The 15,149-nt window shown below is 49.2% G+C and overlaps 1 pseudogene; it reads right to left on the minus strand.

The window, feature by feature from the left end:
- Nucleotides 1-10,402: 10,402 nt before the first annotated feature.
- On the minus strand, nucleotides 10,403-12,461 carry LOC781624 (myeloid-associated differentiation marker-like; annotated as a pseudogene).
- Nucleotides 12,462-15,149: the final 2,688 nt, after the last annotated feature.

Here is a 15,149-nt window from a genome sequence, read left to right on the forward strand (position 1 = left end):
TGTCCTGGGGGAGCAAGCAAAGTGAAACGAGGGGGCCATATCTATCCCTTCTAGAAGTCCACTGGGACGCATCTTGGCCAATTGGCAAAACTAGAGTATGACTCTGTAACCAAGAAGAAAAATGAGTTTTAAATTTTCATACGTCCTAACCCATGTATGTTTTCTAGTCTAAAGAACTGTGTACCCCCTGAATGGGTCTCTCAATTCCTCCACTCTTTTGCAGTTAGAACTGATTTGTTAACATTTGGTAAGTGGGAGGAAATGCCATGGGCAGCTTTCCTGTTACTCTGTAATAAAGGTTCTTCCAACAAGGGCACTACATTAATGCTATTGATCTGGGGTGGCCTCGGCCTGTGTTTTCGATCTGAACCACTCTCTGGGGAATAAACAATGGACTGTGAAGAACCCCAGAGTCTTGAAGACAGCTGTCTGCAGTGTTGGTGAGGGGCAGCAATGTGGCCCTCCCGCCTCAGTGATCAAAACAGCAGGTCTTGCCTCTGCAGGGAGAAGGGCATCGCCACTGGCAGCGTTAAAGGTGATGTTAGCCTGCGTGTTTTATTTTTCTTCAATTTTTATTGTCTTAAGGACAAAAATTACTGGGTGACTATATTTTTGCATGCAAAGTTTCTTTTCAAAGTTTTGTTGATGAGTGGTGTTGGATGGGTGGGTTTGCTGATGCCACAGTTGAGGAAACTGAATTGCTTGAGTTTGTGCTGCACAGACATGTGTTTCTATGTGTCAGCTGTTTTCTGATGCCGCTTCCTGCTTCTCCAGGACCCACACATAATATGATCTAAATAGATGTAAAATACATGGATTTTTTAATTGTCTGGAATTTCTGGATACCATCAACCCTGCTATCAATCATAGATGAAGCCTTGCCCTTTCTCCTACAATTTAATGCTCTTTTTAACCTCAATACAAAGATAAAAAAAACCCCACAAACCTGACATATGCTAATTGCCCCAAATTTTCTCAGAGCTGGGAAGGATGGAGCAGATTTTTATTCTGATGAAAGCCCCCATCTCCGTGAGCCCTTCCCAATGTCTCCCCACTCGCACCTTCCCCGGGCCCTGGGGGCATGGCCCAGCCCAAGACAACTAGCAGTTGTGTCCCCAACACTAGACTTTCTGTCCCCTTAGCTCTTAAAGGACCAGACCCCGGATGACTGTATTTAAAGGTGTGTCCCTGCGTGCACAGCCAGCACGCGTTTGCCTGTGTATGTGCCTGCATGTCTGTGCTCACAGGTGCATTTGGACCAGCAGCCTTTATAATAACTGGTGGCCAGGAAGCCACCAATATTGTGCTTAGTCTCCTGTTCTCAGCCACAAACCCCAGAGCCTGGAGTCACCAGGACTGGAGGAGTCAGGCATCAGAGCTGTGGTGGGGGCAGTAAGGGGGATAGGGGAAAGCAACCCACTGCTGCCCCTCACTCCTGTACTGGGATGAAGCATTAGTACTTCCCCCCGGGGGCGGGTGGGGTAGATGGGGAGGGCTCCAGGACATGGTTCCTATGGCAGGCAAATCCTAAGAAGCAATGAAATAAAATTCATATTTTAAGGCAAGGCAAGACAAGGAAAATTTAAACAAAATTCGTCTCTGCCTGTTTTGACCTCCTCCCTGCCCTGAAGTGTGCAGTGTGCATCTGCAGTACGTGTTAACCAGACCTTCCGAAGGGCAGAAATACCTGACCCAATACAAAGATCCATTTTTGTTCTTCTAACCCCAGCCTTGTGACTTTACATGACACTCCTCCCTATGACCTTATTAATGTCACTCGCCATATTACTCTTGTCTAGCACTTCACAAGAGAGTTGTTTCTCGCATTAACAAATGTGTCATTGAGCCTCTGATAAACATGGTGATGACCAGGTGACCTTACATACAGTTTTATAAGATCCATGACTCAAAATATGGGAAGAAGCAACAGGAGGGAACCGTTTCTGAGAGCTGGACAGACAAGTGAGACAATTGTTCCAGAGGAGTTTGGCTACTGTTACCAGAACTAGAGGAAAAATTGCACACCCAATGGCCCATCAATGGAATCCTCCCCTGACCTGGGAAAATTCCTCCCAAACCTTGATTGGAATTAAGATGGAACAAATAGATTGTGTGATAAAGAATGTTGCCCACCACTGAGGTCTTCCAAAATTAAGTCACTGGCTGCTGCAATTCACTGACCTGCAATCCACTCTGGAAAGAAGTCGTGAAAAAGGTCAGGATTGTACTTTGTACTCTGAGAAAACTGGCAGAACCTGCCCTCACATACTTGGATATTTTCAGGAGACTTTTCTATGAACCCAGTTTCCTGCATATATCCAAGCTTAGGAAGCACTAAAAGCATGAACTGTGATATCTGTTCTTCCTGAGTGAAGCAACCTTCTTCCAAGGCGTGGGCTGGTTTCATGGCCTTCCCCAAATGACATAAACATTGACCTCCAACCCTGATCTCCTCAAAACAGCTCTTGGAGCTTCTTGAGAGACTATCTTCCAGTTAAACTTCTCAGGTTGGTTCCAATAAAATTCCAATTCTTTCTTAGATTGTCTGATTATTGGCTAATTTTTTATCCACAAAGCAAGTATGCGTTGACCTCCGCAAGTCTCAGTGCAGAAACCTCATATTCTTATATTTTTCTAAATCAAATTGAACACAACCCTGGGACCTCACTTCCCAGGAGAATGGAAATGTCTCTGTGCTTCAGTAAAAGAATTGTTCAGGGTGGGCTCACCTGAGGAGCTTGCTGTCCAAGCCTCGTGGTTCATGGGGGAAGCTGGTCAAATCCTCCTGTTGAGAGGTTAAGGGACATTTGTCACAATTCCAAGGCTGCTCCAGTTCCCTCACTGTGGCCCTGAAAAGAAAGTGTAATGATCCTGTATTTAGTCCAACCCTCTAGTCTTAGGGTATTCCCTGGTGGCTCAGATGGGAAAGAATCCTCCTGCAATGCAGGTCGACCTGGGTTTGATCTCTGAGTTGGCAAGATCCCCTGGAGACGTGTTGTCAACCCACTCCAGTATTCTTGCCTGGGAAATCCCACGGACAGAGGAGCCTGGTGGGCTGCAGTCCATGGGGTCGCAAAGTGTCAGACATGACTGAGTGAGATACACTTAGTCTTCTCTTCATAGAAAAGGAGCAGCTGGGCCCCAGGGATGGCAGCACTTGTCCAGAGTCACCCTGTGTGTGGCAGAGTCAGAGTCAGGACCAAGTGTCCTGTCCCCAGGCCAGCTGTCTGTCCACGGCCCCACGCTGCTTGTGACAAATGTGGCAGCAGCATCCTCCAGGCTGGGATTCTGCCCCGTCCACGCAGGTCCTGCACAAACCTGCCCCGTCCCCCCGAGGAGGTCACTCACTGCTGCTGAGTCAGTTTCCTCATCTGCTAGATGGGGGAGGGGTGCCAGAGACCCTGGTCCCTCCCAGCCCCTTCTTCCCGGGGCCCCTGGACTTGCCAGTCCTGGAGACTCAGACGTGGAGATGGAGCCGGCTCCCTCCCCTCTGTCCACCTTCTCCACCCTCTCTGCTTGTTTCCTCTCGGCTGCTGGGTCCTGTTTATTGGTCACATCCTTCCTGACTAAACACACCCTCCTTCCCCATGACCTCTGCCTGGTGGGGAACATGCTTCTCTTTCATAACATGAGTTTCCTTAATCACTTTCCAGGGGTCCAACTCTCCAGTGATTCTTGTCAAAAACACAAACTGCTTCCAGGCACCCCCACAGTCTGAGGTCTCCCAGACTTCCTTGCTCCCGCACATTCTTGACTTTCCATTTTTTCAGAGTCCAGCTCAGCAGCCAGAATGCTCTTGCCTTATTTAGGGAGCTTGTGTTTCCTTTAGGAAAAGCAAATTCCTTCCTGCTGGGCATATAGAGGGCTGACCATAAGCAGGGGAAGATAAAACAGAAGCCCAGAGTGAAGAGAGGCAGATCGGGGGTCTGTGACTGGATTCACAGTCACATCTGCTCTGACTCCAAAGCAGACAGGCTGGGGGAGGAGCTGAGAGATGCCCACACAGGCCTGTCTCCAAAGGCAGAGAAAAGGGAGGTGACTTGAGTCCAGAGGTCTTGGGAGGGGGAGCTGGGGACCCGAAACCCACTTACTTGGTGACCACGGCCTCCCCCAGGCCTCCAACACACGCAGCTGATGGAGAAGACTTCCCAGTACCCAAGCCTCAGGCCCTTCTCTTGCTCCCTGTCTGGCCTGGGCTTCTTGTCTCCCGGGCAGCGGCCAGAGGCTCCCTCCTCAGCCAACCAGAGCCTCCTCTGCACAGGGTGACTCCAGCTGACGCCCCCAGACTATGGCCTGAGCCACATCCAGAATACAGCCTGGGGCACAGATGTTCCCGTTCTCTGGTCCTGGAGCAGCTTCTTGGAAAAATCACAGAATCAGCCTCCTCAGTCTTCCTCTGAGTGGGGAGAGTTGGGGACGTTCCCTCCTGTGTCTCAGGCACCTGGTTATCTGCCCTGGGTGCCTGTGCAGACGGCCGATCATGCGGCCCTTGTCTGTGTGGTTGGCTCCTGTCTAAAAGTGCCTGCTGGGAGGCAGGGGAGCTGAGGAGAAACAAGGGGGCTTTAATCAACCCCTGTGAAGTTTCTCCCTGCTGTCTCCGGACTTTTCTGCTGGCTACTTCCCTTTTCAACAGGAAATAGGTAGTCTGGCTGAGACAGGGGTGCTGCTGTAGGACCTCTGAATGAGGTACTGCAGCCAGAGCAGGACAGACAGGAGCCAGGAGGTTATACCTGGATCTGAGAGAAGAGGGAATGGGCTCAGCATTTCCCGAGGTTCTTGCTGAGCTTTGCGGGAGACAGATCTGTATTGAACGCAGGCTCTCTCAGAGAGTAACTGTGTGACCTTGAGGAAAAAACATAACATGCTCTCTGAGCCTCACTTTCATCATCTCTTAAATGGGGATGACAATAATAATATCCCTGAAAATGAAATGAAATAGAGATAATAAGTCACCTAGTCAGATTGGTGGTGTGTTTTGTCGCTCAGTCGTGTCCGTCTCCGTGCGACCCCTTGGACTGTATCCCTCCAGGCTCCTCTGTCCAAGGGGATTTTCCAGGCAAGAATACTGAAGCAGATTGTCATGCCCTCCTTCAGGGGATCTTTCCGACCCAGGGATCGAACCCAGGTCTCCCACATTGCATGGATGCTTTACCATGTGAGCCACCAAGGAAGGTGCTTGGACTGTGGTGCTAAAAAATATTGGCTGTTTTATCTTTCTGGAATACAAGGTACAAATTAATGACAATCCGAGTACAAGATCCTGCACCCACATGACTGGGTTCAAATCCCAGCTCTGCCACTTCCTACTTGTGTGATCTTGGTCTAGTTACCCACTGTGTGTCTGTGATAATGGGGACACTGAGTGCATAGTTCAAGGGCTGCTGGGAGGAACAAAACATCCAGAACAGTGGTTAGCCTGCAGTGTGTGCTGTGTGTGACACCTCTCTTAACTTTTTTTCAATACCTGCCCTGTTGGCCCATGGCAAATGTTTCTGAAATGAATACAACAAGTGCTTACAGCTCAGACTATAGCCTGGACCTACCAACTGGGATGCATTCCATCCCTTCTGCCTTTTGGGGGAATATTTGAGAATCTCTGAGTCATGTTTTGTCCCATTTAATCCTCCTAACAACACTTGACCTTCTGTGATGGATATCTCCAAGGAGGGAAATCACTGAGGATCTGACCTCATCACCATATTTGAGGACAATTCCATAATGTGTGCAACCTGGGGAGAGACTGGGCCTGACCCTCAATAAGAAAGAAAAGGAAGGAAAGGAAAGTGCAGTCGCTCAGTCGTGGCCAACTCTTTGTGACCCCATGGACTGTAGCATACCAGGCTCCAGCGTCCATGGGGATTTCCAGGCAAGGATACTAGAGTGGGTTGCCATTTCCTTCTCCAGAGTCTTCCTCATCCAGGGATCGAACCCAGGTCTCCCACATTGCAGGCAGATGCTTTACTGTCTGAGTCATCAGGGAAGCCTCAAGAAAGAAAGGCCAGATAAGTATTGGACCTCCCCACAACTGGGGCCTGGACACACAAAAACAGGTATACACGGAAACAAAGACAGACCAGAATTCCTTCTGCAGGACCTGCAGAGCATCCAGTGTGCTTCCAGTGGCCATGGGGCCTGGACCAAGTGCCCTTGGCTGTGAGCTGGCTGTCCAGAACCCTCATTTCTGGTCTGAGCCTGTTCTCAGGCTGGTCCCTCTCTAGCAGTTCTGCAAGCTATCCAGTATCCTTCTAATACAGTTGTTCTCTTCTTGTGTTGCCAGAGATGTCTCTGGAGGGTGCAGTTAACAGCCTTTATGACTAAAAGCAGGAGCTATTGTCTCCATTTTCTGGATTAGCAAACTGAGACTTAGAGTAGCATAGACTGAGCATAGGACTGCTGTGAGTCTGGCTGAACTCAGGTCTCAGTTGAGGGTTGGGGGGTGGTGTGTAGACATATAAGGTGAAAGGCTCTGAGATGACCAAGAGAACTGGAAACCGTTGTCAGTGGCTGGAGGCAGAGGAGGAGGCTGGAGAGGAAGAAAGGGGTCAGATCTTGCAGGGCTTTGCAGGTGGGTGATGTTGTGGAGTCTGTGTTCCATCCTAAGGGAGCAAACAGAAATCTTCAGAGTATCGTACTTTGACTTTACTCCAAACCAGTCTTTGAGAGAAAGGATGGAAATAGAGGAAGCATCTAGAAGCTTATGGCAGGAATACAGGTGAGGGGATGGATGGATCTGGACCAGGTGGTCTAGAGATGAAGAAGAGTGGGTGGGTTCAGGAGCATATTGTGAAGAGCATCTGCGAAGGTGGTGCCATTGACTGTGATGGAAACATGAGGAAGGATCAGCGTGTTATGGGAGTGGGGGATTGAAGAGGTGGGACTGGACATACTAAGTGTGACGTGTCCGGAGACATCCGGAGGGGAGATCAGGAGGCAGGTGTATATGACTCTGGATCCCAGTAGAGATTGGCTCCGGAGATAGAACTGGGGAGCTGTCCTCCCTCAGCCTACACTCTTCTTTCAGTTTCTTCTTAAACGTCACATCCATGGAGCACCCTTGCCCCCCGCCGCCAACAGGCACTCCAATAACCCTTCTTACCTGTGTTCCCTTTATCGTGGCATTAATAGCCCACTGACTGATGTTATGTATTGATGTGCACGTCTCCTGTACTAGAGTGCAAGCTCCATGAGGCCGGAACCCTTGGTTCTGTTCTCTGCTCTCTATCCAGAGTCTAGAATAGGGCCTGGCACACACACTTGGGGAACAAGAATATTTATTGATGAGTGGAATCTTAAAGTCATTGGACTGAATGACGACAAAAAAGGCTCCCAGAAAAGACGTGGTCTGGGTCCAAGTCCTGAGCAGATGGTTCCTTCCTGTTGCTTATTCCCGTATCTGTAGCTGTTGTTGTGTTTTAGATGCTAAGTCATCTCTGATCTTTGAGACCAATGGACTGTAGCCCGCCAGATTCCTCAGTCCTTAGGGTTTTCCAGGCAAGAATACTGGAGTACGTTGCCATTTCGTTCTCCAGGGCATTTTCCAGACCTAGGAATCAAACCTTAGTCTCCTGCATTAGCAGGCAGGTTCGTTACCACTGAGCCATATGGGAATAGTCACTGCATTACAATCCTGGATCTTAAAAAACTATATATACTATATGAATCATTTCAAGAGGCCGAGTCACCATTATTTTTTCATCACATTATCACACATTTGTTAATACAAGAAATAAGGCATGAATCTTTAAAACAAGCACAGCACAAGTAATACAGTTAGAGACAGTGATCAGGTCCTAAGTAAGTTAGCAGTGCTATCTTCTAAGGAGTTACATGGCTTCCTCTAGAAAATGTCACCCTTGTGGTGAAATGGGTATTTCTTCCCTTGAAGAGGTCTGGTTAAGGCACAATGCAGATGAAATATGCACACTAGAGAAGAATCTGAAACAGACAGACCAAAAATGTTCAATTTAAATTTTTCTTGTCTTGTCTTAAAGTAGGAATTTTATTTCATTGTTGCTTAAGATTTACCTGCCACAGGGACCACCTCCTGGAAGTCCTTCCCTTCCATCCATCCAGCCCCTGGGTGAGGATCACACGCTTTACCCCAGTACAGGAGTGAGGGGCAGCAGTGGGGCCCCTCCCCTCCCCCGCAGCTCTGCTTGTCTGGCCCCTCTGGGTCTGGTGACGCTAGGATGCTGGGGTTGAGACTTTGTAGCTGCGAATAGGAGAAGAAGGCTTGTGGTGCATTTCTCATCACCAGTTACTATATAGGGCTGTTGGTGTCATCGCAGGGCGGCATGTGAACTTTTATGCAGAGTATGTCATGAGAAACGCTGGGCTGGAGGAAGCAAGATGAAATCAAGATTGCTGGGAGAAATAGCAATAACCTCAGATATGCAGATGACACTACCCTTATGGCAGAAAGTGAAGAAGAACTTAAAGAGCCTCTTGATGAAAGTGAAAGAGGAGAGTGAAAAAATTGGCTTAAAGCTCAACATTCAGAAAACTAAGATCATGGCATCTGGTCCCATCACTTCATGGCAAATAGATGGGGAAATAGTGGAAAGAGTGGCTGACTTTATTTTTTGGGGCTCCAAAATCACTGCAGATGGTGATTGCAGCCATGATATTAAAAGATGCTTGCTCCTTGGAAGGAAATTATGACCAACCTAGACCTCATATTAAAAAGCAGAGACATTACTTTGTCAACAAAGGTCTGTCTAGTCAAGGCTATGGTTTTTCCAGTGGTCATGTATGAATGTGCGAATTGGACTATAAGGAAAGATGAGCGCCGAAGAATTGATGCTTTTGAACTGTGCTGTTGGAGAAGACTCTTGAGAGTCCCTTGAACTGTGAAGAGATCTAACCAGTCCATCCTAAAGGAAATCAGTCTTGGGTGTTCATTGGAAGGACTGATGTAGAAGCTGAAACTCCAATATTTTGGCCACCTGATGTGAAGAGCTGACTCATTTGAAAAGACCCTGATGCTGGGAAAGATTGAAGGCAGGAAGAGAAGGGGACGACAGAGGATGAGATGGTTAGATGGCATCACCGACTCAATGGAAATGAGTTTGGTAAACTCCAGGAGTTGGTGATGGACAGGGAGGCCTGGCGTGCTGTGATTCATGGGGTCACAAAGAGTCGGACACGACTGAGCGACTGAACTGACTGACTGACATGAGCACACACACATGTACACGCACAGGTGCACTGAACATCCACACCAGTACACATCTTTAAAGAGAGGCCTTGAGGTGCTGTCATGGCCCCTTTAAGAGGTAGGGGGCAGAATGTGGACATTGGGGTGGGGCCCAACCTCTTGCCTCACAGGCTGGGCCACATCCCCAGGCTCTGGCCCAGATGGAGGTGGAGAGTCAGTGGGAGTGATTCTCAAAAACATAGATTTGGGTGAGGGTGAAAACTGACTAGGGCTCTTTTGAGTTCTAGGTCAATTTGGGTATTAGAATATGTGGATTTTGTTTTGGGCTTTTTGTTTCTTTGCTTTTTTCCTTCTCATCTTTATATGCATGTTAAGTGGCTTCGGTCATGTCCAACTCTTAGTGATCCCATGGACTGTAGCCCACCTGGCTCTGCTGTCCATGGGATTCTCCAGGCAAGTGTACTGGAGTGGGTGGCCATACCCTCTCCAGGGGATCTACCTTACCCAAGGATCAAACTGGCATCTCTTGCATTGTCTCCTGCATTGCCCATGGATTCTTTACTGCTGAGCCATGGACGATGCTCTTTATCTTTATACTGAGATTATAAAGTACATTATGTGTGTGAGAAAAAGTACAAGGCTTTTCTCGATGATTGACAGCAGGGGCTGAAGGAAACAAAACGATCTAGAAAAAAATTTTTAATTATATATTTATTTTACCTGATTCCAGAAACTCAGGAAGCAGCAGCAGAAAGCAACAGGTACACAGAAACACACACACGTGTCACCTCACACTCAAACAATGCAATTCCTTTGGCAATGGAAGCAGCAGCAACCACACCCACCCCACCCCCAAACCACCTGCCTAAGAAATTCTGAAAAGAAACTTTCTCTTTAAGAACAAGTTACCCAATAATTTTTGGCGTCCTGACCAGAAGATAGACAAAGAAAGAAAAAAATAATCTGAGGCTAGCATCACATAAGGCTGCAGGGGCCATGCTCTTCTCCCTGCAGAGGCAGGACCTGCAGTTTTGATCACTGGGGCAGGAGGGCCACATCGCTGCCCCTCACCAACACTGCAGACAGGTGTCTTCAAGACCCTGGGGTTCTCTGCCAGCTCCTACTTCGATGTCCAGAAAGTTATTGGGATGGAAATCATCACAACTTCCTCTAAGAAGCCCTCTAGGCAGTGGGTGTTTAGTGAACCTGCAAAAACTCTGGAGCCAATCTCCGGTGGGGCTGAGCACCAGATGGGGCCCAGGGACCCAAGGACTCTGCTTCAAGACTCCCACCCACTGGGAATTATTGACCTCCAGAGATTGTGTTTTAACTTAAAAACAAGCTGACTCATTAGAATAGACCCTGATGATGGGGAAGATTGGAGGCAGGAGAAGGGGGTGACAGGGGATGAGATGGTTAGATGGCATCACTGACTTAATGGACATGCATTTGAGCAAGCTCCAGGAGATGGTGAAGGACAGGGAAGCATGGTGTGCTGCAGGCCATGGGGTCGCAAAGAGTCGGGTACAATTGAGACACTGAACAACAATAATACTCTACAACTCCCTCCACTGGGAAAAACGGGGTCCAATTCCTAGCTACCCACACTCACCCCACTCCACACATCTGTACCAACTAAGACACAGCCAGGGTGACAGACAACCAGAGCCTCCAGAGGCCCAGGGTGTGAACAGCTGCACAGAGGGCTGTGTGCTGTGGAGTCAGCACCTTAGGAGGTGGGAGGGCAGAGGAGGAAGGAGTCTCAGGTCCTGATGGATCAGAAGAAGGAAAATGGGGAGAGGTGGTCAGGACACAGGAGACGAGAAAACCAAGGAAGAACAGAAAAGGGCCAAAAAGCAGAAAATGTAGAAAAGATGGAACAACACAAGAAAGAGACAAAACAGAATTATGGGCAAGCACACAAGACAGAAGGGAGACAGAGAAGAAGGAGGGAAGGGAACAGGAAAGAGCAAGATGAATGGGAAAGGATGTGAGAAGGGAGAGAGGGAGCCAGGAAGAGGACATCAGAGAACGACTGAGCTTGGTGAAGATGCCTCCACTGACAATAAGAGGGAACCGGGGGGCCTGGTGCAGAGCCTCAGAAGCTGATAAAAACAGCGGCGGGCCAAGTCCACCAGGTCCACCACGTAAACCAGCAGATTGACGGCAGTCAGGACGGCCACAGCCAGTCGCTGGTCCCAGGTGCACACGTAGGAGCTGAGCTTATCACGGCAGCTCACGTCCCTGGACCTCTGGGGCTGTCCGCCGAACTCCCTGTTGAACTGGTAGAGTGGCCAGAGGACCACAGCGGAGGCATAGAGGAGGGCGGAGAGCAGGGTCAGCCCCAAATGCACAAGGGGGACGGGGACGGGCAGCCTGTTGTCCCAGTTGTACCAGTTCAGCAGGAGGGTCACGGCTGACAGGAGGAAGCAGATGCAATACACAGCCACGCACCACTCCAGGGCCGGCTGGTGCACGTACAGGTGGGGGCTGCTGATGAAGGCGAAGATGACACAGGCCACGAAGATCTCCAGCCTGTGAAGCAGGGCTGGCAAGGTGAGCAGGAGAACTCTCCAGACTGGGCACAGGTCCAGACCACTTCAGTGGCATAAGCCACAGATGCAAGGCTGGAAAAGGCAGTGACCACAATGGCGTGGTCACCGAAGGGGCTGTGAGGCAGCAACTGGATACAGGCAGTGGCAAAGACGATGGAGCCTGAGAGACATAAGAAGGTGGCACAGGAGGCGCTGGTGATGAGAAAGCCATCCCAGGAGAGGTGGAGGCAAGACTGAAGTCCACACAACTCGACTATGAGGATGATGAGGGTCACGATGAAGCAGAAGCACCAGACAAATATGGACCAGTTACCTGCAGCCACCTGCAAAGTGCTTGCACCAGCCACCAGGGAGAAGGCCACGCAGGTGGAGAGCAGCTGCAGCAGGCGGAGAAAGTAGCCCATGATGATGGTCAGAGAGCCCAGGCCTGAGGACGATCCTGTGGAGGTCCTAATGGTTGTTCAGGCCTAGGTCATCGATACGGCAGTGGTCTTTGCTGACACCCACCAGAAAAAGATCCAGCTCTGGAGTCAAGACGCCTGGAAAAGGCTCAGGGCCCTGTGAGGGCTGAGGCTCAGGATCTGCGGAGTTGGAACCAATGGCTCAGACACTCGGGTGACAGCACAGCCGCTCCAGAATGTTTCTCCCCACCCATCAGCCTTGGCCTTGTCAGGAGACTTGTCTTATCCCAAATCTTATAGCCATGTTTGGTCTGGCCTCAAACCATGAATATTTTATCTCTCTGATCTGTGTACCTTTATCTATGGAGACAGAAGTTAGGCTGGTCCTTATCTGCAATCCCAACCCTTCAAGGCTATGAAAATTGAAAAAAGAATTTTTTTTTTTAAATTTTATTTTATTTTTAAACTTTACAATATTGTATTAGTTTTGCCAAATATCGAAATGAACCCACCATTATATATACCTGTGTTCCCCATCCTGAACCCTCCTCCCTCCCTATACCCTCCCTCTGGGTCCTCCCAGTGCACCAGCCCCAAGCATCCAGTATTGTGCATTGAACCTGGACTGGCGACTCGCTTCATACATGATATTATACATGTTTCAATGCCATTCTCCCAAATCTTCCCACCCTCTCCCTCTCCCACAGAGTCCATAAGACTGATCTATACATCAGTGTCTCTTTTGCTGTCTCGTACATAGAGTTATTGTTACCATCTTTCTAAATTCCATATATATGCATTAGTATACTGTATTGGTGTTTTTCTTTCTGGCTTACTTCACTCTGTATAATAGGCTCCAGTTTCATCCACCTCATTAGAACTGATTCAAATGTATTCTTTTTAATGGCTGAGTAATACTCCATTGTGTATACATGCCACAGCCTTCTTATCCATTCATCTGCTGATGGACATCTAGGTTGCTTCCATGTCCTGGCTATTATAAACAGTGCTGCAATGAACATTGGGGTACACGTGTCTCTTTCCCTTCTGGTTTCCTCAGTGTGTATGCCCAGCAGTGGGATTGCTGGATCATAAGGCAGTTCTATTTCCAGTTTTTTAAGGAATCTCCACACAGTTCTCCATAGTGGCTGTACTAGTTTGCATTTCCACCAACAGTGTAAGAGGGTTCCCTTTTCTCCACACCCTCTCCAGCATTTATTGCTTGTAGACTTTTGGATCGCAGCCATTCTGACTGGTATGAAATGGTACCTCATAGCGGTTTTGATTTGCATTTCTCTGATAATGAGTGATGTTGAGCATCTTTTCATGTGTTTGTTGAAAAAAGAATTTTGAAAAAACTCATTTGGTAACAAGTTTTGACCTGAACAAACATGAGACAATTTATGTTCCAAAGTTCAGTTGCAGAAACACTCCTGTATCTGATTACAAGGTGCTTTCAGACCCCAGTGAGTGTGATATCTCAGAGTAGATGCACCATGTCACTATCGGGAGCTGAAAAATTCTGAATTCTAAAGCTGAAAAATTCTGAATTCTGGAGCAGACCCAAAGGTTTCAGAAATGGGATATTGGATTGTACTGCTAACCACATTTTACAGATGAGAAAACTGAAGCTGGGTGGTTTAGTATTTCCCTGAGGTTGCCCCTTACATAGGAGTGGGAAATCCAGATGAAAATGCCAAAGCTGTAGGTTTGAGTGTTTGCTCTACAGTTCAGCAGGTCAGCCAGAGTGGGAGCCCAGGACCAAAGCTCGGGGCTCTGAGACCCAGGACATACCTTCAGGGCCATGGCCTCCTTCCACAGCAACCTGGAGACACGTGTCCTGGCCTGTCCTCCCAGGAGCCATCACTGGAAGGAGCTGCCATTTGAGAGGACACAGCTCCACCCGGAGGAGGGCAGCTTCAGAGATTAACAGGGAGGAGCCATGGGGTGAGAGCAAGGCCATGGGGACAAGATGACATGGAAAATAGGAACTGTTCTGAATCCCCTCCCCCGCATTTTGCCTTCCCATGTGACTCTTCCTCACTGGGGCAGGGAGACTCCAACCCAACATGACTCCAAGGTGGAGTGTCCCGGAGGAACCACAGAATAAATTAACATAATGTTTAGCTTTTAAGCTCCAAAATTGCCATCCAGATGCGAGTCTGGAAATATCTAGAGGTAGTCCTACCTGAGTGAGGATTCTCCTGGCCTGGGAGACTGGTTAGCAGCTTCCAAGCTGGGAAGAAGGGATTGGAAATGAACAAGGATGCTGTGTCTGATTCTGATGTGAAGTCTTTCAGGGCATCCCAGGGAGGGGGTGGGGATGGACCGATGACTGGCCCCCTTTTAAGGGCAGGAGCTAAAAGAGGAGGCACCTGCCGGACCCCTAGGAGGGGATAGCCCTGAGAAGGCAACCAGGACTGGAGTAGGGGCTGGGTGACAGACTGGGGATGACTGGAGTGGGGGAACGAGTGCGGATTCCAGGGTCCCAGTGGCCCTGAGGCAGCCCAGTAGGGGTCTTCTGACCCAGAAGGGATGCAGGCATGGAGCCAACCCTCCCATGGAGGAGGGGCCTGGGCTGGAACTGAGACAGGAGAACAGGGGCCTGAAGGGATTTCAGGGTTGTGACAGGGACATGTGGCCAGAGTGGCAGGGACCCTGGAGACTACGGAATTGCCCAGGTCACCTGCCTAAGACAGTCCCGCCAGCCAAGACTGCAGTCCTCCTCACACAGGGGCTCCTCCAGGGTCCAGTGTGTTGGGAGAGTGAGGCCTCTCCCAGCCCGCCCCCTCTGCAGGGACAGCTGCCCTGTTTCCAAGGGACTATTTGCTGAGAGGCCCCCAGGGTGGAAGGGCCAGAAGCCTGAGCCCCAGCCAGCTTCCTGCCATCAGGGGCCTTGTCACCTTTGCTGATAATAAACCCTGGGACAAGCTGAGGCTGGAAAGAGAAACACAGAGCAAACCTGAGAACCTCCCTGGACTCACAAAGCTCCCTGAGCCCCAATTGCAGGGCAGCGCTGGAGCCTGCTGGCCTCCC

This window comes from Bos taurus, chromosome 21 (genome assembly GCF_002263795.3).
Source record: "Bos taurus isolate L1 Dominette 01449 registration number 42190680 breed Hereford chromosome 21, ARS-UCD2.0, whole genome shotgun sequence".
NCBI lineage: Eukaryota > Metazoa > Chordata > Mammalia > Artiodactyla > Bovidae > Bos > Bos taurus.